The sequence below is a fragment of the Coregonus clupeaformis genome, unplaced genomic scaffold, assembly GCF_020615455.1.
Source record: "Coregonus clupeaformis isolate EN_2021a unplaced genomic scaffold, ASM2061545v1 scaf0365, whole genome shotgun sequence".
NCBI lineage: Eukaryota > Metazoa > Chordata > Actinopteri > Salmoniformes > Salmonidae > Coregonus > Coregonus clupeaformis.
Genome location: NW_025533820.1, coordinates 262732 through 285683, shown reverse-complemented (window position 1 = coordinate 285683; position 22952 = coordinate 262732). Strand labels below are relative to the sequence as shown.

Here is a 22952-nt window from a genome sequence, read left to right as displayed (position 1 = left end):
GTTGTTACCAATAACATTACTGCACCGGTACCCCCCTGTATATATAGCCTCCCTACTGTTATCACCCGCTATAACATCTGCTAAACACATGTTGTTACCAATAACATTACTGTACCGGTACCCCCCTGTATATATAGCCTCCCTACTGTTATCACCCGCTATAACATCTGCTAAACACATGTTGTTACCAATAACATTACTGTACCGGTACCCCCCTGTATATATAGCCTCCCTACTGTTATCACCCGCTATAACATCTGCTAAACACATGTTGTTACCAATAACATTACTGTACCGGTACCCCCCTGTATATATAGCCTCCCTACTGTTATTTTATTTTACTTCTGCTATTTTTTTCTCAACACTTTTTTTTGTTGTGGTTTTATTTTACTTTTTTATTAAGAAATAAATGCGTTGTTGGTTAAGGACTGTAAGTAAGCATTTCACTGTAATGTCTGCACCTGTTGTATTCGGCGCATGTGGCCAATACAATTTGATTTGATTTGATCTGTTGAACACGTGTATGTGACCAATACCATTTGATTTGATTTGATTTGAAATAACAGACCCGCTCTAAAATAAGTGGTGGGAAAAAATATGTTTGCACCCCTCAGTGGACACACCCCCTATTTTAATTAGCTCCATGGCTCAGTGGACACACCCCCTATTGGGGGGCTCCTTGGCGATGGGAAGCCCGGACCTGACACAGGCTTCAAACAGCCTCACAGCCCTGGATCCAGAGTTTCTGGTACCTTCATCCCTGGGGTCACCGCCCTGGATCCAGAGTTTCTGGTACCTTCATCCCTGGGGTCACCGCCCTGGATCCAGAGTTTCTGGTACCTTCATCCCTGGGGTCACCGCCCTGGATCCAGAGTTTCTGGTACCTTCATCCCTGGGGTCACCGCCCTGGATCCAGAGTTTGTGGTGACTTCATCCCTGGGGTCACCGCCCTGGATCCAGAGTTTGTGGTGACTTCATCCCTGGGGTCACCGCCCTGGATCCAGAGTTTGTGGTGCCCATCCATCTGTTGGGTTGGTAGGATGTGGAAAGACCCACCACATTGGTTAGTATTGACTGTAGTAGAGACATCTGTTGGGTTGGTAAGATGTGGAAAGAAGTAGGTTTTAAATTCATACTTATTACGAATCTGCACTAGTTTGAAAATACTATTATTATTTAATGAAAAAATATCACTTTTTGTCTGGAAATAAAATAAACGTTTCTCTCAACCGCGATACCCACTCCAGTCAGCAGATGGCGATGTGTGTCTTTCAGGCGATGCTTCTAGTGTGACGTATAATCTAGTGGACGGACGTTTCTTCAACAACGACGAGTCAGCCACCTCGGTAGTTTGCTAGCCAACATGGTCGAAACGTTCAAGCTGATCAGACTGTTTCAGTGTATATTTGCCTCTGAATTTTAAACATACTAATGTCTTATAACTAGTTTCCGCATTTAATGTCATATTTACGTTTAGTCAGGTAACGGTAGCTGGCTTCATAAATTAGCCTATCACTAGTCTAGTCGCTAACTTGCTAGCTAGCTAACATCGCCGACCATGAGCTCGCCAAGCTACTCTCCTCCTGCTAAAGAAGAGGAGGTCTGCTGGACGGAGAAAGAAGCTCTAGTGAAAGAGGAGAAGGAAGAGGAGGATGTTACAATACAAAAACAAGTAGAGGGTGAGGCTGTTACCGTGAAAGAAGAAGAGAAAGACGTTACAGTGAAAGAAGAGGAGAAAGAGGGTCTGTGGCTGAACGTTGTCGTGAAAGAGGAGGAGGAAGAGGAGGATGTCACAGTAACAAAAGAAGAGGAGGGTGGTGAGACTGTTACAGTGAAAGATGAAGAGAATAAAGACGAGGCTTTTTTTGGAGTGAAGGAGGGAGAGGTAACTGTCACGTTGAAGGAGGAGGAGGAGGGGGAAGAAGAAGAGGAGGGGGAGGGGGAAGAAGAAGAGGAGGAGGAGGGGGAAGAAGAGGAAGAGGAGGAGGGGGAAGAAGAAGAGGAGGAGGAGGTGGGGGAAGAAGAGGAGGAGGAGGAGGAAGAGGAGGAGGAGGAGACGGAAGATCTGATTAACAACAGTAAGTAACGTTACTGTCTTGGAAGGAGCAGTTGTTGAACTGATGCGTGTTTTTTTTCAAATGATGTTCTGAGCTTAAATATGTCGTTTTTAAATGTAGGAATTGATAAAGCTACTCTGTAAGATGTGTATACCATCAACAAGCTGGCCAACAACAAAACGTTATTTGCACAACTTAAATGTCTCATAGACTTGCCCTCATCAATACTGCAATTCCATTGTACTACTCTGGAGGGGGATTCCTAGTCCAATATTGACTGCGGTCAAGTGATACGACACTCGCAAAACGCGGTCAAGCCATCTGCTCTTCAGTTTCTTCCTGAATTTGCGTAAGGCGAATACACTTTACAGAAATTGCGTTTTTCCGGTAGGGAAATTGAGTTGGATGGACTCTAATTCACAGAAAAAGTCGAGACGATAGCTACAAATCATTCCAAACAAACCGTTTGAAACATAATTTATTCAATCTTCCATAATAAAAAATGATACCAAATCATTTATTTTCATATTTCGCGTGATAAAAAATGACTTTGTCATGGGTAGAGTGAGGCTGCAGTATCCTATCAGGGTGCTGTTTAAGCAAATGTTAAATAGTTAAAGCAAAATGTGTTTACAGTCATGACATACACTATATATACAAAAGTATGTGGACACCCCTTGAAATTAGTGGATTCGGCTATTTCAGCCACACCTGTTGCTAACAGGTGTATAAAATCGAGCACACCGCCATGCAATCTCCATAGACAAACATTGGCAGTAGAATGACCCTTACTGAAGCGCTCAGTGACTTTAAACGTAGCACCGTCATAGGATGCCACCTTTCCAACAAGTCAGTTTGTCAAATTTCTGCCCTGCTAGAGCTGCCCCGGTCAACTGTAAGTGCTGTTATTGTGAAGTGGAAACATCTAGGAGCAACAACGGCTCAGCCGCGAAGTAGTAGGGCCACACATGCTCACAGAACGGGACCGCTGAAGCGCGTAGCGAGTGGAAATCCTCGGTCCTCGGTTGCAACACTCACTACCGGGTTCAAAACTGCCTCTTGAAGCAACGTCAGCACGAGCTGTTCGTCGGGATCTTCATGAAATGGGTTTCCACGGCCGAGCAGCCGCACACAAGCCTAAGGTCACCATGTGCAATGCCAAGCGTCGGCTGGAGTGGTGTAAACGCTACAGCATACGACGACATTCTAGACATTTTGTGCTTCCAACTTTGTGGCAACAATTTTGGGAAGGCCTTTTCCTGTTTCAGCATGACAACGCCCCTGTGCACAAATCTAGGTCCATACAGAAATGGTTTGACGAGATCGGTGTGGAAGAACTTGACTGGCCTGCACAGAGCCCTGACCTCAACCCCATCGAACACCTTTGGGATGAATTGGAACGCCGACTGCGAGCCAGGCCTAATCGCCCAATATCAGTGCCCCGACCTCACTAATGCTCTTGTGGCTGAAAGGAAGCAAGTCCCCCGCAGCAATGTTCCAACATCTAGTGGAAAGCCTTCCCAGAAGAATGGAGGCTGTTATAGCAGCAAAGGGGGGGATCAACTCCATATTAATGCCCATGATTTTGGAGTGAGATGTTGGACGAGCAGGTGTCCACATACTTCTGGTCCTACTACTACTACTACTACTACTACTACTACTACTACTACTACTACTAGCAGGTGTCCACATACTGTTGGTCATGTAGTGTAGCTACTACTACTACTACTACTACTACTACTACTACTACTACTAGCAGGTGTCCACATACTGTTGGTCATGTAGTGTAGCTACTACTACTACTAGCAGGTGTCCACATACTGTTGGTCATGTAGTGTAGCTACTACTACTACTACTACTACTACTAGCAGGTGTCCACATACTGTTGGTCATGTAGTGTAGCTACTACTAGCAGGTGTCCACATACTGTTGGTCATGTAGTGTAGCTACTACTACTACTAGCAGGTGTCCACATACTGTTGGTCATGTAGTGTAGCTACTACTACTACTACTACTACTACTACTAGCAGGTGTCCACATACTGTTGGTCATGTAGTGTAGCTACTACTACTGCTAGCAGGTGTCCACATACTGTTGGTCATGTAGTGTAGCTACTACTACTACTACTACTACTACTACTACTACTACTACTACTACTACTACTAGCAGGTGTCCACATACTGTTGGTCATGTAGTGTAGCTACTACTAGCAGGTGTCCACATACTGTTGGTCATGTAGTGTATCTACTACTAGCAGGTGTCCACATACTGTTGGTCATGTAGTGTAGCTACTACTACTGCTAGCAGGTGTCCACATACTGTTGGTCATGTAGTGTAGCTACTACTACTACTACTAGCAGGTGTCCACATACTGTTGGTCATGTAGTGTAGCTACTACTACTACTAGCAGGTGTCCACATACTGTTGGTCATGTAGTGTAGCTACTACTACTACTACTACTACTACTACTACTACTACTAATACTACTACTAGCAGGTGTCCACATCCTGTTGGACATGTAGTGTAGCTACTACTACTACTAGCAGGTGTCGGGTCATGTAGTGTAGCTACTACTACTAGCAGGTGTCCACATACTGTTGGTCATGTAGTGTAGCTACTACTACTACTACTACTACTACTAGCAGGTGTCCACATACTGTTGGTCATGTAGTGTAGCTACTACTACTACTACTACTACTACTACTACTACTACTCTACTACTACTACTACTACTACTAGCAGGTGTCCACATACTGTTGGTCATGTAGTGTAGCTACTACTACTACTACTACTACTAGCAGGTGTCCACATCCTGTTGGTCATGTAGTGTAGCTACTACTACTACTAGCAGGTGTCCACATACTGTTGGTCATGTAGTGTAGATACTACTACTACTACTACTACTACTAGCAGGTGTCCACATACTGTTGGTCATGTAGTGTAGCTACTACTACTACTACTACTACTAGCAGGTGTCCACATACTGTTGGTCATGTAGTGTAGCTACTACTACTACTACTAGCAGGTGTCCACATACTGTTGGTCATGTAGTGTAGCTACTACTACTACTAGCAGGTGTCCACATACTGTTGGTCATGTAGTGTAGCTACTACTAGCAGGTGTCCACATACTGTTGGTCATGTAGTGTAGCTACTACTACTACTAGCAGGTGTCCACAAACGGTTGGTCATGTAGTGTAGCTACTACTACTACTACTAGCAGGTGTCCACATACTGTTGGTCATGTAGTGTAGCTACTACTACTACTAGCAGGTGTCCACATACTGTTGGTCATGTAGTGTAGCTACTACTACTACTAGCAGGTGTCCACATACTGTTGGTCATGTAGTGTAGCTACTACTACTACTAGCAGGTGTCCACATACTGTTGGTCATGTAGTGTAGCTACTACTACTACTACTACTACTACTACTACTACTACTACTACTACTACTACTACTAGCAGGTGTCCACATACTGTTGGTCATGTAGTGTAGCTACTACTACTACTAGCAGGTGTCCACATACTGTTGGTCATGTAGTGTAGCTACTACTACTACTACTAGCAGGTGTCCACATACTGTTGGTCATGTAGTGTAGCTACTACTACTACTAGCAGGTGTCCACATACTGTTGGTCATGTAGTGTAGCTACTACTACTACTAGCAGGTGTCCACATACTGTTGGTAATGTAGTGTAGCTACTACTACTACTACTACTAGCAGGTGTCCACATACTGTTGGTCATGTAGTGTAGCTACTACTACTACTAGCAGGTGTCCACATACTGTTGGTAATGTAATGTAGCTACTACTACTACTACTACTAGCAGGTGTCCACATACTGTTGGTCATGTAGTGTAGCTACTACTACTACTAGCAGGTGTCCACATACTGTTGGTCATGAAGTGTAGCTACTACTACTACTACTACTACTACTACTAGCAGGTGTCCACATACTGTTGGTCATGTAGTGTAGCTACTACTACTACTACTACTACTACTACTAGCAGGTGTCCACATACTGTTGGTCATGTAGTGTAGCTACTACTACTGCTAGCAGGTGTCCACATACTGTTGGTCATGTAGTGTAGCTACTACTACTACTACTACTACTACTACTACTACTACTACTACTACTAGCAGGTGTCCACATACTGTTGGTCATGTAGTGTAGCTACTACTAGCAGGTGTCCACATACTGTTGGTCATGTAGTGTATCTACTACTAGCAGGTGTCCACATACTGTTGGTCATGTAGTGTAGCTACTACTACTGCTAGCAGGTGTCCACATACTGTTGGTCATGTAGTGTAGCTACTACTACTACTACTAGCAGGTGTCCACATACTGTTGGTCATGTAGTGTAGCTACTACTACTACTAGCAGGTGTCCACATACTGTTGGTCATGTAGTGTAGCTACTACTACTACTACTACTACTACTACTACTACTAACTAGCAGGTGTCCACATCCTGTTGGACATGTAGTGTAGCTACTACTACTACTAGCAGGTGTCACATCGGGTCATGTAGTGTAGCTACTACTACTAGCAGGTGTCCACATACTGTTGGTCATGTAGTGTAGCTACTACTACTACTACTAGCAGGTGTCCACATACTGTTGGTCATGTAGTGTAGCTACTACTACTACTACTACTACTACTACTACTACTAGCAGGTGTCCACATACTGTTGGTCATGTAGTGTAGCTACTACTACTACTACTACTACTACTACTAGCAGGTGTCCACATACTGTTGGTCATGTAGTGTAGCTACTACTACTACTAGCAGGTGTCCACATACTGTTGGTCATGTAGTGTAGCTACTACTACTACTACTACTACTAGCAGGTGTCCACATACTGTTGGTCATGTAGTGTAGCTACTACTACTACTACACTAGCAGGTGTCCACATACTGTTGGTCATGTAGTGTAGCTACTACTACTACTACTAGCAGGTGTCCACATACTGTTGGTCATGTAGTGTAGCTACTACTAGCAGGTGTCCACATACTGTTGGTCATGTAGTGTAGCTACTACTACTACTAGCAGGTGTCCACATACTGTTGGTCATGTAGTGTAGCTACTACTACTACTACTAGCAGGTGTCCACATACTGTTGGTCATGTAGTGTAGCTACTACTACTACTAGCAGGTGTCCACATACTGTTGGTCATGTAGTGTAGCTACTACTACTACTAGCAGGTGTCCACATACTGTTGGTCATGTAGTGTAGCTACTACTACTACTAGCAGGTGTCCACATACTGTTGGTCATGTAGTGTAGCTACTACTACTACTACTACTACTACTACTACTACTACTACTACTACTACTACTAGCAGGTGTCCACATACTGTTGGTCATGTAGTGTAGCTACTACTACTACTAGCAGGTGTCCACATACTGTTGGTCATGTAGTGTAGCTACTACTACTACTACTAGCAGGTGTCCACATACTGTTGGTCATGTAGTGTAGCTACTACTACTACTAGCAGGTGTCCACATACTGTTGGTCATGTAGTGTAGCTACTACTACTACTAGCAGGTGTCCACATACTGTTGGTAATGTAGTGTAGCTACTACTACTACTACTACTAGCAGGTGTCCACATACTGTTGGTCATGTAGTGTAGCTACTACTACTACTAGCAGGTGTCCACATACTGTTGGTAATGTAGTGTAGCTACTACTACTACTACTACTACTAGCAGGTGTCCACATACTGTTGGTCATGTAGTGTAGCTACTACTACTACTAGCAGGTGTCCACATACTGTTGGTCATGAAGTGTAGCTACTACTACTACTACTACTACTACTACTAGCAGGTGTCCACATACTGTTGGTCATGTAGTGTAGCTACTACTACTACTACTACTACTACTACTAGCAGGTGTCCACATACTGTTGGTCATGTAGTGTAGCTACTACTACTACTAGCAGGTGTCCACATACTGTTGGTCATGTAGTGTAGCTACTACTACTACTACTACTACTAGCAGGTGTCCACATACTGTTGGTCATGTAGTGTAGCTACTACTACTACTAGCAGGTGTCCACATACTGTTGGTCATGAAGTGTAGCTACTACTACTACTACTACTACTACTACTAGCAGGTGTCCACATACTGTTGGTCATGTAGTGTAGCTACTACTACTACTACTACTACTACTACTAGCAGGTGTCCACATACTGTTGGTCATGTAGTGTAGCTACTACTACTACTAGCAGGTGTCCACATACTGTTGGTAATGTAGTGTAGCTACTACTACTACTACTACTACTAGCAGGTGTCCACATACTGTTGGTCATGTAGTGTAGCTACTACTACTACTAGCAGGTGTCCACATACTGTTGGTCATGTAGTGTAGCTACTACTACTACTACTACTACTACTACTACTACTACTACTAGCAGGTGTCCACATACTGTTGGTCATGTAGTGTAGCTACTACTACTACTACTACTACTACTAGCAGGTGTCCACATACTGTTGGTCATGTAGTGTAGCTACTACTACTACTAGCAGGTGTCCACATACTGTTGGTCATGTAGTGTAGCTACTACTACTACTAGCAGGTGTCCACATACTGTTGGTCATGTAGTGTAGCTACTACTACTACTACTACTACTACTACTACTAGCAGGTGTCCACATACTGTTGGTCATGTAGTGTAGCTACTACTACTACTAGCAGGTGTCCACATACTGTTGGTCATGTAGTGTAGCTACTACTACTAGCAGGTGTCCACATACTGTTGGTCATATAGTGTAGCTACTAACTACTACTACTACTACTACTACTACTACTACTAGCAGGTGTCCACATACTGTTGGTCATGTAGTGTAGCTACTACTACTACTACTACTACTATCAGGTGTCCACATACTGTTGGTCATGTAGTGTAGCTGCTACTACTACTACTACTACTACTACTACTACTACTACTACTACTACTACGAGCAGGTGTCCACATACAGTGGGGGAAAAAAAATATTTAGTCAGCCACCAATTGTGCAAGTTCTCCACTTAAAAAGATGAGAGAGGCCTGTAATTTTCATCATAGGTACACATCAACTATGACAGACAAAATGAGAAAAGAAAATCACATTGTAGGATTTTTAATGAATTTATTTGCAAATTATGGTGGAAAATAAGTATTTGGTCAATAACAAAAGTTGCTCAATACTTTGTTATACCCTTTGTTGGCAATGACACAGGTCAAACGTTTTCTGTAAGTCTTCACAAGGTTTTCACACACTGTTGCTGGTATTTTGGCCCATTCCTCCATGCAGATCTCCTCTAGAGCAGTGATGTTTTGGGGCTGTCGCTGGGCAACACGGACTTTCAACTCCCTTCAAAGATTTTCTATGGGGTTGAGATCTGGAGACTGGCTAGGCCACTCCAGGACCTTGAAATGCTTCTTACGAAGCCACTGCTTCGTTGCCCGGGCGGTGTGTTTGGGATCATTGTCATGCTGAAAGACCCAGCCACATTTCATCTTCAATGCCCTTGCTGATGGAAGGAGGTTTTCACTCAAAATCTCACGATACATGGCCCCATTCATTCTTTCCTTTACACGGATCAGTCGTCCTGGTCCCTTTGCAGAAAAACAGCCCCAAAGCATGATGTTCCCACCCCCATGCTTCACAGTAGGTATGGTGTTCTTTGGATGCAACTCAGCATTCTTTGTCCTCCAAACACGAGTTGAGTTCTTACCAAAAAGTTATATTTTGGTTTCATCTGACCATATGACATTGTCCCAATCCTCTTCTGGATCATCCAAATGCACTCTAGCAAACTTCAGACGGGCCTGGACATGTACTGGCTTAAGCAGGGGGACACGTCTGGCACTGCAGGATTTGAGTCCCTGGCGGCGTAGTGTGTTACTGATGGAGGCTTTGTTACTTTGGTCCCAGCTCTCTGCAGGTCATTCACTTGGTCCCCCTGTGTGGTTCTGGGATTTTTGCTCACCGTTCTTGTGATCATTTTGACCCCACGGGGTGAGATCTTGCGTGGAGCCCCAGATCGAGGGAGATTATCAGTGGTCTTGTATGTCTTCCATTTCCTAATAATTGCTCCCACAGTTGATTTCTTCAAACCAAGCTGCTTACCTATTGCAGATTCAGTCTTCCCAGCCTGGTGCAGGTCTACAATTTTGTTTCTGGTGTCCTTTGACAGCTCTTTGGTCTTGGCCATAGTGGAGTTTGGAGTGTGACTGTTTGAGGTTGTGGACAGGTGTCTTTTATACTGATAACAAGTTCAAACAGGTGCCAATAATACAGGTAACGAGTGGAGGACAGAGGAGCCTCTTAAAGAAGAAGTTACAGGTCTGTGAGAGCCAGAAATCTTGCTTGTTTGTAGGTGACCAAATACTTATTTTCCACCATAATTTGCAAATAAATTCATTAAAAATCCTACAATGTGATTTTCTGGATTTTTTTCCCTCATTTTGTCTGTCATAGTTGACGTGTACCTATGATGAAAATTACAGGCCTCTCTCATCTTTTTTAGTGGGAGAACTTGCACAATTGGTGGCTGACTAAATACTTTTTTTCCCCACTGTAGTCAATGTTAATAGGGACGTTTTGGATTGGAAATTAACTCAACTGAACTGTTGATGATCTGTCCTTTCCCGAGGTTGCTGCGGATGGTGTCGTAATGCAAAAACAGAGATAATTCGATCCAGAACCTCAATAAAAACCAAACCATGTAGTGTAGCTACTACTACTACTACGAGCAGGTGTCCACATACTTCTGGTCATGTAGTGTACTTCTGGTGTATCTACTGTAGCCTAAAGTTACTTTATAATTCTCTCACTGAAATAAATGTATTTCCTGTTACCAAGTCATTTACAGTTTCTATGCCTTTTAGTTTTCCTTGTGGACCAATTTATCGGTGATTTCTGAAATGCTTTCCATGGATTTTTCCATAAGGTTGTGTTTTTAGGGATTAATATTGATTCTTGTAGAATATGTTTCATTTTCTTTCTATATTTTTTAAAAGTGTTCTTAGCTATGAAGTTGTTAATGTTCTTAGATTTATCCTTTTGAAAATTGATACGTAAAAGTATTCTGTGGATGAGCACATCTTCAATATGTACCCACTGTTCCTCTTTGGTGCATTTGAACTATATGTCGCAAGTAAAAGCCTTGGGTGGTGAGTTGATACAATTCCAAGTCTTTTAGGTTAAAACCACCCTCAGATACTCACGAGTGGCGCAGCGGTCTAAGGCACTGCATCGCAGTGCTTGAGGTGCCACTACAGACCCGGGTTCGATCCCAGGCGGTGTCACAACCGGCCGTGACCAGGAGACCTCACGGGGGTCATGAAAAAAAGTATTTGATCCCCTGCTGATTTTGTACATTTGCCCACTGACAAAGACATGATCAGTCTATAATTTTAATGGTAGGTTTATTTGAACAGTGAGAGACAGAATAACAACAAAATCCAGAAAAACGCATGTAAAAAATGTCATAAATTGATTTGCATTTTAATGAGGGAAATAATGATTTGACCCCTCTGCAAAACATGACTTAGTACTTGGTGGCAAAACCCTTGTTGGCAATCACAGAGGTCAGACGTTTCTTGTAGTTGGCCACCAGTTTTGCACACATCTCAGGAGGGATTTTGTCCCACTCCTCTTTGCAGATCTTCTCCAAGTCATTAAGGTTTCGAGGCTGACGTTTGGCAACTCAAACCTTCAGCTCCCTCCACAGATTTTCTATGGGATTAAGGTCTGGAGACTGGCTAGGCCACTCCAGGTCCTTAATGTGCTTCTTCTTGAGCCACTCCTTTGTTGCCTTGACTGTGTGTTCTGGGTCATTGTCATGCTGGAATACCCATCCACGAACCATTTTCAATGCCCTGGCTGAGGGAAGGAGGTTCTCACCCAAGATTTGACAGTACATGGCCCCGTCCATCGTCCCTTTGATGCGGTGAAGTTGTCCTGTCCCCTTAGCAGAAAAACACCCCCAAAGCATAATGTTTCCACCTCCATGTTTGACGGTGGGGATGGTGTTCTTGGGGTCATAGGTAGCATTCCTCCTCCTCCAAACACGGCGAGTTGAGTTGATCCCAATGAGCTCCATTTTCGTCTCATCTGACCACAACACTTTCACCCAGTTCTCCTCTGAATCATTCAGATGTTCATTGGCAAACTTCAGACGGGCCTGTATATGTGCTTTCTTGAGCAGGGGGGACCTTCCCCGGGCGCTGCAGGATTTCAGTCCTTCATGGCGTAGTGTGTTACCAATTGTTTTCTTGGTGACTATGGTCCCAGCTGCCTTGAGATCATTGACAAGAACTTAACCATTTAATTTCATATTTACGGTGTTGTTGTTATTGGTCAGCTAGCTGGCTGGTTAAGTTAGCACTAGCCTAGCTAGCTAACATCCCCGACCATGAGTTCACTAAGCTACTCTCCTCCTGCTAAAGAAGAGGAGGTCTGCTGGACGGAGAAAGAAGCTCTAGTGAAAGAGGAGGAGGAAGAGGAGGATGTTACAATACAAAAACAAGTAGAGGGTGAAGCTGTTACCGTGAAAGAAGAAGAGAAAGATGTTACAGTGAAAGAAGAGGAAGACGCGTTCAGAGTGAAAGAGGAGGAGGATGTTACAGTGAAAGAAGAGGAAGACGCGTTCAGAGTGAAAGAGGAGGAGGATGTTACAGTGAAAGAAGAGGAGGAAGCAGTCTTTGGAGTGAAAGAGGAGGAGATGACTGTCACATCGAAAAAGGAGGAGGAAGAAGAGGAGGAAACTGGATATCTGGTTCCGGTTTCCCAAAGGCATCTTAAGGCATCCAATGGTTCTAATGATGAACTTAGCAGTAAGATGCTTTTGAGAAACCGGGCCCTGATTAACACTAGTAAGTACTGTCTTAAAAACAGAGGCACAGACTCTGCAGTTGTTGAACTGATGTGTGGTGTTAAAGGGGAAATCTGCAGTTGCTACATCCATATTTGGACTTTTATATTATTTATATATATCCATTGATTCTTGAAGAATATAACACATGCCTCATGAGCTTAGTTCAACTGTCGTACCCCATCAGATCCCAAAATAAGCTTTTTCTACTCCAATGTTTAGAAACAGTGTAAATGTAAACCAACACTGTACAGTGTAAATGTAAACCAACACTGTATAGCCTCAACATGGTTAAAGCTATAATATTGATGTCATGGATGGTCCGACCTTGCATCCATAGGTCTGTCTATGATTTTGAGAGTAGTTACATTTCTCCAGTCCCATCCACCATCTTATTACCAAAACAGTGGTGGAATGACAGCTTTGTTATTGTTTGAACTGCAGATTGGTTGATTGATTGATGTGTGGCTTTTTTTAAAGGGGCAACCTAGGTTTTAAACAGCAGCAAAATTGGGGGCTGGAGAAATGTAACCACTCTCAAATTCATAGAGAAAGCTATTGTAGCAACCTTAACCCAAAACCTAGCGACCTCATCAAGAAGTTCAGACATCTTGGTATAACAGTTATAAGGTGTTGGCTTGACAGTCTCTGGACCCAGGTTTGAGTCCAGCTCAGGGCTACCCCTGGAATTCACTACACTATGAATACAAGGACTGGCCATCCATAAGGTCAAAATCACAGTTTTAACCTGGTTTTGAAGATATACAGTGTTTGTTTACAACCAGTGGCATTATACAAGCTTATGCTTTGGTTTCTGATGGGGAAATACATTTGAGGCATTTATAAGTTATATTCTTCAAGAATCAATGGCTATATAGTATATGGGTTTTTCTATAACTGCCAGTGAGGATTTCCTTGCATTTATGGCAGTGTAGTTCCCTTAAGGGTCAGTCAACTTTGGTAAAACATACTATGGGGAGTTGTGACTTAGGTTGAAGGATCTAAACGGACACCTGAAAAGGCCAATGAAATCCGCGCCTCGCTGGAAGCCCCGCCTTCCACAGGTGATGAGCGTTAGGCTCGGATTCATTCCTTCAATTATTCCGCTCTTTACCTCGTTGTGAACAGGAACGATTCATGCTACAGGTGTAGACCTTACTTACAAGCTACCTGCCGGAATACATAGTGCCAACTGTAAAGTTTGGTGGAGGAGGAATAATGGTCTGGGGCTGTTTTCATGGTTCATGCTCCTTAGTTCCAGTGAAGGGAAATCTTAATGCTACAGCATACAAATTCAAATCTAATTGTATTTGTCACGTGCGCCAAATAGACCTTACCGTGAAATTCTTACTTACAAGCCCTTAACCAACAGTGCAGTTAAATAAAGTCAATAAAATATTTACTAAATAAACTAAAGTAAAAAGTAACACAATAAAATAACAATAACGAGGCTATATACAGGGGGTACCGGTACCGAGGTAATGTGCCGGGGTACAGGTTGGTCCAGGTAATAATGAGGCTATATACAGGGGGTACCGGTACCGAAGTAATGGGCTGGGGTACAGGTTAGTCCAGGTAATAATGAGGCTATATACAGGGGGTACCGGTACAGAGGTAATGTGCCGGGGTACAGGTTAGTCCAGGTAATAATGAGGCTATATACAGGGGGTACCGGTACCGAAGTAATGGGCTGGGGTACAGGTTAGTCCAGGTAATAATGAGGCTATATACAGGGGGTACCGGTACAGAGGTAATGTGCCGGGGTACAGGTTAGTCCAGGTAATAATGAGGCTATATACAGGGGGTACCGGTACCGAGTCAATGGGCTGGGGTACAGGTTAGTCCAGGTAATAATGAGGCTATATACAGGGGGTACCGGTACCGAGGTAATGGGCTGGGATACAGGTTAGTCCAGGTTATAATGAGGCTATATACAGGGGGTACCGGTACCGAGGTAATGGGCTGGGATACAGGTTAGTCCAGGTTATAATGAGGCTATATACAGGGGCTACCGGTACCGAGGTAATGGGCTGGGATACAGGTTAGTTGAGGTAATTTGTACATGTACAGTACCAGTCAAAAGTTTGGACACTCCTACTCATTCCAGGGTTTTTCTTAATTTTTTACTATTTTCTACATTGTAGAATAATAGTGAAGACATCAAAACTATGAAATAACACATATGGAGTCATGTAGTAACCAAAAAAGTGTTAAACAAATCAAAATATACAGTGGTGTGAAAAAGTGTTTGCCCCCTTCCTGATTTCTTATTTGTTTGCATGTTTGTCACACTTAAATGTTTCAGATCATCAAACAAATTTAAATATTAGTCAAAGATAACACAAGTAAACACAAAATGCAGTTTTGAAATGAAGGTTGTTATTATTAAGGGAAAACTAAATCCAAACCTACATGGTGAAAAAGTGTTTGCCCCCCCCTGTTATAACACAACTCAACTGTGGTTTATCACACCTGAGTTCAATTCCTCTAGCCACACCCAGGCCTGATTACTGCCACACCTGTTCTCAATCAAGGAATCACTTAAATAGGACCTGCCTGACAACGTGAAGTAGACCAAAAGATCCATCAGTCTGGAAAAGGTTATAAAGCCATTTCTAAAGCTTTGGGACTCCAGCGAACCACAGTGAGAGCCATTATCCACAAATGGCGAAAACATGGAACAGTGGTTAACCTTCCCAGGAGTAGCCGGCCGACCAAAATTACCCCAAGAGCGCAGCGACGACTCATCCAAGAGGTCACAAAAGACCTCACAACAACATCCAAAGAGCTGCAGGCCTCACTTGCCTCAGTTAAGGTCAGTGTTCATGACTCCACCATAAGAAAGAGACTGGGCAGAAATGGCCTGCATGGCAGAGTTCCAAGACGAAAACCACTGCTGAGCAAAAATAACATTAAGGCTCGTCTCATTTTTGCCAGAAAACATCTTGATGATCCCCCAAGACCTTTGGGAAAATACTCTGTGGACTGACGAGACAAAAGTTGAACTTTTTGGAAGGTGTGTGTCCTATTACATCTGGCGTAAAAAGTAACACTGCATTTCAGATATGGCAATATAGAAGCAAACCGGATGGACATCATGAAAATGATCGGAGAGGTTGAGAGTAGAAGAAGTTCAGGAGCAAAAACAAAAAAAATTATAATATATATAATAGAATTATTGTAAAATTGACTGTGTCCATAAGGGGTAGATCGTAAGTATAGGCTGGAAGTAGAGGCCTGGGCATTGTTGTTCACTAATTTACCCCAAGTAGGGAAATGATGGTGGGGTTGAAAAGTAATAAAGGGGAGTATATATATAAAAATAAAAAATAAACATGGGGGATTGGAAGTGATGCAGACAATTACATTGATAGAAGATACAATCTATCTGCAATATTAAGCTGATTCCCCCCACAAAAAAAAAAACCTCTGCATTTCAGAAAAATAACATCATACCAACAATAAAATATGGTGGTGGTAGTGTGATGGTCCGGGCCTGTTTTTCTGCTTCAGGACCTGGAAGACTTGCTGTGATAAATGGAACCGTGAATTCTGCTGTCTACCAAAAAATCCTGTCCGTCCATGTGTTCGTGACCTCAAGCTGAAGCGAACTTGGGTTCTGCAGCAGGACAATGATCCAAAACACACCAGCAAGTCCACCTCTGAATGGCTGAAGAAAAACAAAATGAAGACTTTGGAGTGGCCTAGTCAAAGTCCTGACCTGAATCCTATTGAGATGCTGTGGCATGACCTTTAAGAAGGCAGTTCATGCTCGAAAACCCTCCAATGTGGCTGAATTACAACAATTCTGCAAAGATGAGTGGGCCAAAATTCCTCCACAGCGCTGTAAAAGACTCATTGCAAGTTATCGCAAACGCTTGATTGCAGTTGTTGCTGCTAAGGGTGGCCCAACCAGTTATTAGGTTGTAGGGGGCAAACCCTTTTTCCCACAGGGCCATGTGGGTTTGGATTTAGTTTTCCCTTAATAATAACAACCTTCATTTCAAAACTGCATTTTGTGTTTTACTTGTGTTATCTTTGACTAATATTTAAATTAGTTTGATCTTAAACATTTAAGTGTGGCAAACAAATAAGAAATCAGGAAGAGGGCAAATACTTTTTTCACACCACTGTATTTTATATTTGAGATTCTTCAAAGTAGCCACCCTTTGCCTTGATGACAGCTTTGCACACTCTTGGCATTCTCTCAACCAGCTTCATGAGGTAGTCACCTGGAATGCATTTTCAATTAACAGGTGTGCCTTCTTAAGTTAATATGTGGCATTTTTTTCCTTCTTAATGCGTTTGAGCCAATCAGTTGTGTTGTGACATGGTAGGGGTGGTATACAGAAGATGGCCCTATTTGGTAAAAGACCAAGTCCATGTTATGGCAAGAACAGCTCAAATAAGCAAAGAGAAACGACAGTCCATCATAACTTTAAGACATGAAGGTCAGTCAATCCGGAAAATTTCAAGAACTTTGAAAGTTTCTTTAAGTGCAGTCACAAAAACCATCAAGCGCTATGATGAAACTGGCTCTCATGAGGACCGCCACAGGAATGGAAGACCCAGAGCTACCTCTGCTGCAGAGGATAAGTTCATTAGAGTTACCAGCCTAAGAAATTGCAGCCCAAATAAAGACTTCACAGATTTCAAGTCACAGACGTATCTCAACATCAACTGTTCAGAGGGGACTGGGTAAATCAGGCCTTCATGGTTGAATTGCTGCAAAAAAACAACTACTAAAGGACACCAATAAGAAGAAGAGATCTGCTTGGGCCAAGAAACACGAGCAATGGACATTAGACCGGTGGAAATTGAGATTTTTGGTTCCAACCGCCGTGTCTTTGTGCGACGCGATGTGGGTGAACGGATGATCTCCGCGTGTGTAGTTCCCACCGTGAAGCATGGAGGAGGAGGTGTGGTGATGTGGGGGTGCTGTGATGGTGACACTGTATGGGATTTATTTAGAATTCAAGGCACACTTAACCAGCATGGCTACCACAGCATTCTGCAGTGATACGCCATCCCATCTGGTTTGGGCTTAGTGGGACTATCATTTGTTTTTCAACAGGACAATGACCCAACACACCTCCAGGCTGTGTAAGGGCTATTTTACCAAGGAAAGTGATGGAGTGCTGCATCAGATGACCTGGCCTCCACAATCCCCCGACCTCAACCCAATTGAGATGGTTTGGGATGAGTTGAACCGCAGAGTGAAGGAAAAGCAGCCAACAAGTGCTCAGCATATGTGGGAACTCCTTCAAGACTGTTGGAAAAGCATTCCAGATGAAGCTGCTTGAGAGAATGCCAAGAGTGTGCAAAGCTGTCATCAAGGCAAAGGGTGGCTATTTGAAGAATCTCAAATAAAAAATATATTTTGATTAGTTTAACACTATTTTATTATTATTATTATTATTTTGGTCACTACATGATTCCATGTGTGTTATTTCATAGTTTTGATGTCTTCACTATTGTCCTACAATGTAGAAAATAGTAAAAATAAAGAACAACCCTTGAATGAGTAGTTGTGTTCAAACTTTTGACTGGTACTGTATGTTATTGTTAGGTGAAGTTATGGGCCAATTTGGCATACACTTAGTGTGCAAAGGTAGCCAAAGAGCATTTTACGACACAGAGCTTAATGTGAGTTTCCTTGAGTAGCACTCCCAATCTTGCTCTGATAATGTGTGGTAATATTCAGAATACATTGTGAAAAACTAAAATCTTTGCTCACCATTTTTGCTCCATGCAGATGTACTACATCCATAACTAGCGATTTCTGCATTAGCATGGAGGAGTTTCTGCAGCCGAATTGTGTTGCATAGCAACAAACGGCAAACACAGAAAGGGTCCTATATTGGAGAGTAAAAGTCTTCTGGCACTCTGCTTAGGATTTTACCAACTTTAATAACTTATTTCGAGCCTAGAATCATCGATGTTACTACTAATCTGAAAACAAGACAAAAGATGACTATTGTTGCTCACTTGACTGTCTTAAGACAATTGTCAAATAATTAAAGATGTCAGTTGTTGTACAATTTCATGGGTACGCTCTGGGTATCACCTTTTACCTCAAATAAACAGTGTATTTCTGCTGTTGTGGTTCTTTAACCATATGTCTGACTTTGTCGTTCACACAGGAGACAGACGTGGCTATCGTGGATCCTCTGGGGAGCCTCAACAACATGATGCTGACGAGGCAGAAAGGTCTCTCTCCAGATCAGAACACCTTAAGAAAAACCATCTGAGACCCACTGGGAAGAAATCTCACTGCTGCTCTGACTGTGGGAAACGTTGCAGGTCTTCATCAGAACTTAAAATACACCAGCGAGTACACACAGGAGAGAAACCTTATAGCTGTGATCAATGTGGGAGGAGTTTTACTCGGTCAAGCTCCCTGATAGTACATCTGAGAACACACACAGGAGAGAAACCTTATAGCTGTGATCAATGTGGGAGGAGTTTTATTCGGTCAACCTCCCTGATAGTACATCTGAGAACACACACAGGAGAGAAACGTTACGACTGCTCTGACTGCAGAAAGACTTTTGTTAATTTAATAGATTTAAAATCACACCAGAGAACACACACAGGAGAGAAATCACCATATAGGTGTACTCAATGTGGGAAGAGTTTTACTCGGCCAAACACCCTGATAGTGCACCAGAGAACACACACAGGAGAGAAACCTTACAACTGCTCTGACTGCGGAAAGACTTTTGTTAGTTTAAGAGATTTAAAATCACACCAGAGAACACACACAGGAGAGAAATCACCATATAGCTGTACTCAATGTGGGAAGAGTTTTACTCGGTCAAGCTCCCTGATAGTGCACCAGAGAACACACACAGGAAAGAAACCTTATAGCTGTACTCAATGTGGGAAGAGTTTTACTCGGCCAAACACCCTGATAGTGCACCAGAGAACACACACAGGAGAGAAATCACCTTATAGTTGTACTCAATGTGGGAAGAGTTTTACTCGGTCAACCACCCTGATAGTGCACCAGAGAACACACACAGGAGAGAAACCTTATAGCTGTACTCAATGTGGGAAGAGTTTTACTCAGTCAAGCGCGCTGATAGTACATCTGAGAACACACACAGGAGTGAAACCTTACGACTGCTCTGACTGTGGAAAGACTTTTGTTAGGTTAAGAGATTTAAAATCACACCAGAGAACACACACAACACAGGAGATAAACTTTATAGCAGGAGATAAATGATATAGCTGTACTCAATGTGGGAAGAGTTTTATGCAGTCAAGTGGCCTTATAGTACATCTGAGAACTCACACAGGAGAGAAGACATATAGCTGTGATCATGTGACAAGAGATACTCTGATAAAATATCTCTGATCAAACATCAGAAAATACATACATGAAGGAGTTGTTTCATGATATCACTGAAATAATGTCACAGTGTAGAATATTTAAACATTGTAGAGGGCGTATTTTAATTAATATCACAATGTAGAACCCTAAACGTTTCCCCCTGTTCAATTTATTTCAGCATGATATGGATATTAGCCTCTGGGAAAAATCCAGGCTCTGAATTGAAAGAGTATACATGTGATTTAACAAAAAGTGAAAGAAAAAAAAGTTGTGTTACACTTACCTTGTTGGCAACCCACTTGAATCAAAATGCAACACTTCAAAATGTAGCTAGCTGTTTTCTACAAATTGTCCTTCAACCAGTGATGTACACATTATTCCCAGATTCCATGTGGTGTTTGAGCTATTCGTTTTAACAGGACGTGCAACCTCATCTCCCCCACTCTTGCGCAATTGATTTCAACATGATATCGATGAAATAAGTGTTGCGTTCCTTTGTTTAGCGACCCATAAATGTAAATGCATCCCTCCAAAATGTAGCTGACTGTCTTCTGCAGGTTGTCCTCTAACCAGTGAGGTAAAAGTTATCTCCCATTTCCATGTGTTTTTTTAGTTGTGTTAGTTTCAACAGCAGGTACAACCTGATCTCCCCCATAATCGATATCAGTGACTTATTGTTGGTGCTTGTGCAGTTTATAAGGTGCTTGTTTTAATATGATTATTGTGGCACATTTGTGTAGATAGTACAGTTTAGGTTTCGGTTTTCAATATATCACAAACTGTTTTTGCATATTGGTTATTGATTTGGACATGTTAAAACTGTGTTTTGACATTGAGGTTTCCCACGTAGCAAAATGTCATTGAAAAGACATTGAAAAGAAGACTATGCCTGATGTCCAATATAAACTCAGCAAAAAAGAAACGTCCCTTTTTCAGGACCCTGTCTTTCAAAGATAATTTGTAGAAATCCAAAATAACTTCACAGATCTTCATTGTAAAGGGTTTAAACACTGTTTCCCATGCTTGTTCAATGAACCATAAATAATTAATGAACATGCACCTGTGGAACGGTCGTTAAGACTTACAGATGGTAGGCAATTAAGGTCACAGTTATGAAAACTTAGGACACAAAAGAGGCCTTTCTATTGACTCTGGAAAACACCAAAAGAAATATGCCCAGGGTCCCTGCTCATCTGCGTGAACGTGCCTTATGCATGCTGCAAGGAGGCATCCTCCCTCATGTGGTACCCTTCCTGCAGGCTCATCCTGACATGACAATGCCACCAGCCATACTGCTCATTCTGTGCGTGATTTCCTGCAAGACAGGAATGTCAGTGTTCTGTCATGGCCAGTGAAGAACCCGGATCTCAATCCCATTGAGCACGTCTGGGACCTGTTGGATCGGAGGGTGAGGGCTAGGGCAATTCCCCCCAGAAATGTCCGGGAACTTGTATGTGCCTTGGTGGAAGAGTGGGGTAACATCTCACAGCAAGAACTGGCAAATCTGGTGCAGTCCATGAGGAGGAGATGCACTGCAGTACTTAATGCAGCTGGTGGCCACACCAGATACTGACTGTTACTTTTGATTTTGATAATGTGTCCCCCAGGGACACATTATTTGTGTGTGGAACTTGTTCAGTTTATGTCTCAGTTGTTGAATCTTGTTATGTTCATACAAATATTTACACATGTTAAGTTTGCTGAAAATAAACGCAGTTGACAGTGAGAGGACTTTTTTTTGTTGCTGAGTTTACATTCGGTTTTAGTTGAAAATATGTATTTTCAGGTCGTTTTTTCAACGACTTGACAACAACTTAATTTCAACGTACTTGCAGCCTATAAACATGGACGCAGTATAATAAATTGGTCTATAATCAGTTTTATTAACAATCTTACATCACTCCAGTATTTCTTTACAACATTCAAGTGCTACTTGTCTTTATTCCACTACTGAAGAAGCATGACTCAAATAACCTACTCATATTTCAAACATCCAGCCTGACAAAATATATATGTTTTATTATTCAATGCCTCACCATTAAGTGAATTATTGCCAATACATATTAACAAAGGGGTGATCATTCTGTTTTGATATTTCATATTTACAATTCATGCAACATTTAGTAATCATAATTTATGCAACGAACTGACCATTTTGGGGTACAATTATATTGACATTGTTGCACTGCTTGTAGAATATCAGGGTTCATTCTCAGATGTGCCAACCCAAATGTACTAGAGTATGACATTGGGGACTCGGCTCCGATCCAACACCATGCCTATCGAGTGAACCCTGAAAAGAGAGAGAAGCTCCGCAGTGAGGTGGAAAGTTACTACGGATATTGCAGGAGTTTCCTCTTGAAATCAGACATGTCCGTGGTAAGGACAACTTGGTTGCTGATTGTCTCAAGGGTGGGCAGTCAAAAGGATTTGTGTTTTGCATTTAGCCAGTGCGTTGTCATGGATCACAATTTATTTTGACTGCACGTTTTTTCTGTATTGGAGATGAGTTTTGTTTGGGCTCGTTCCAAGGGGACGAGAGTTCTAGAAGCTAGTGAGTTTTAGGAAGACAAGAGTTCTAGAAGCTAGTGAGTTTTAGGAAGACCAGAGTTCTAGAAGCTAGTGAGTTTTAGGAAGACCAGAGTTCTAGAAGCTAGTGAGTTTTAGGAAGACCAGAGTTCTAGAAGCTAGTGAGTT

General features: G+C 42.4%; 1 long non-coding RNA gene across 1 annotated transcript; it reads right to left on the bottom strand.

The window, feature by feature from the left end:
• Nucleotides 1-19212: 19212 nt before the first annotated feature.
• LOC123484589 lies at nt 19213-19561 on the bottom strand. Its single transcript, XR_006658591.1, has 2 exons — nt 19357-19561; nt 19213-19272 (listed from the first exon to the last, which is right to left on the bottom strand). It is a non-coding gene; the product is annotated as an uncharacterized LOC123484589 (long non-coding RNA).
• Nucleotides 19562-22952: the final 3391 nt, after the last annotated feature.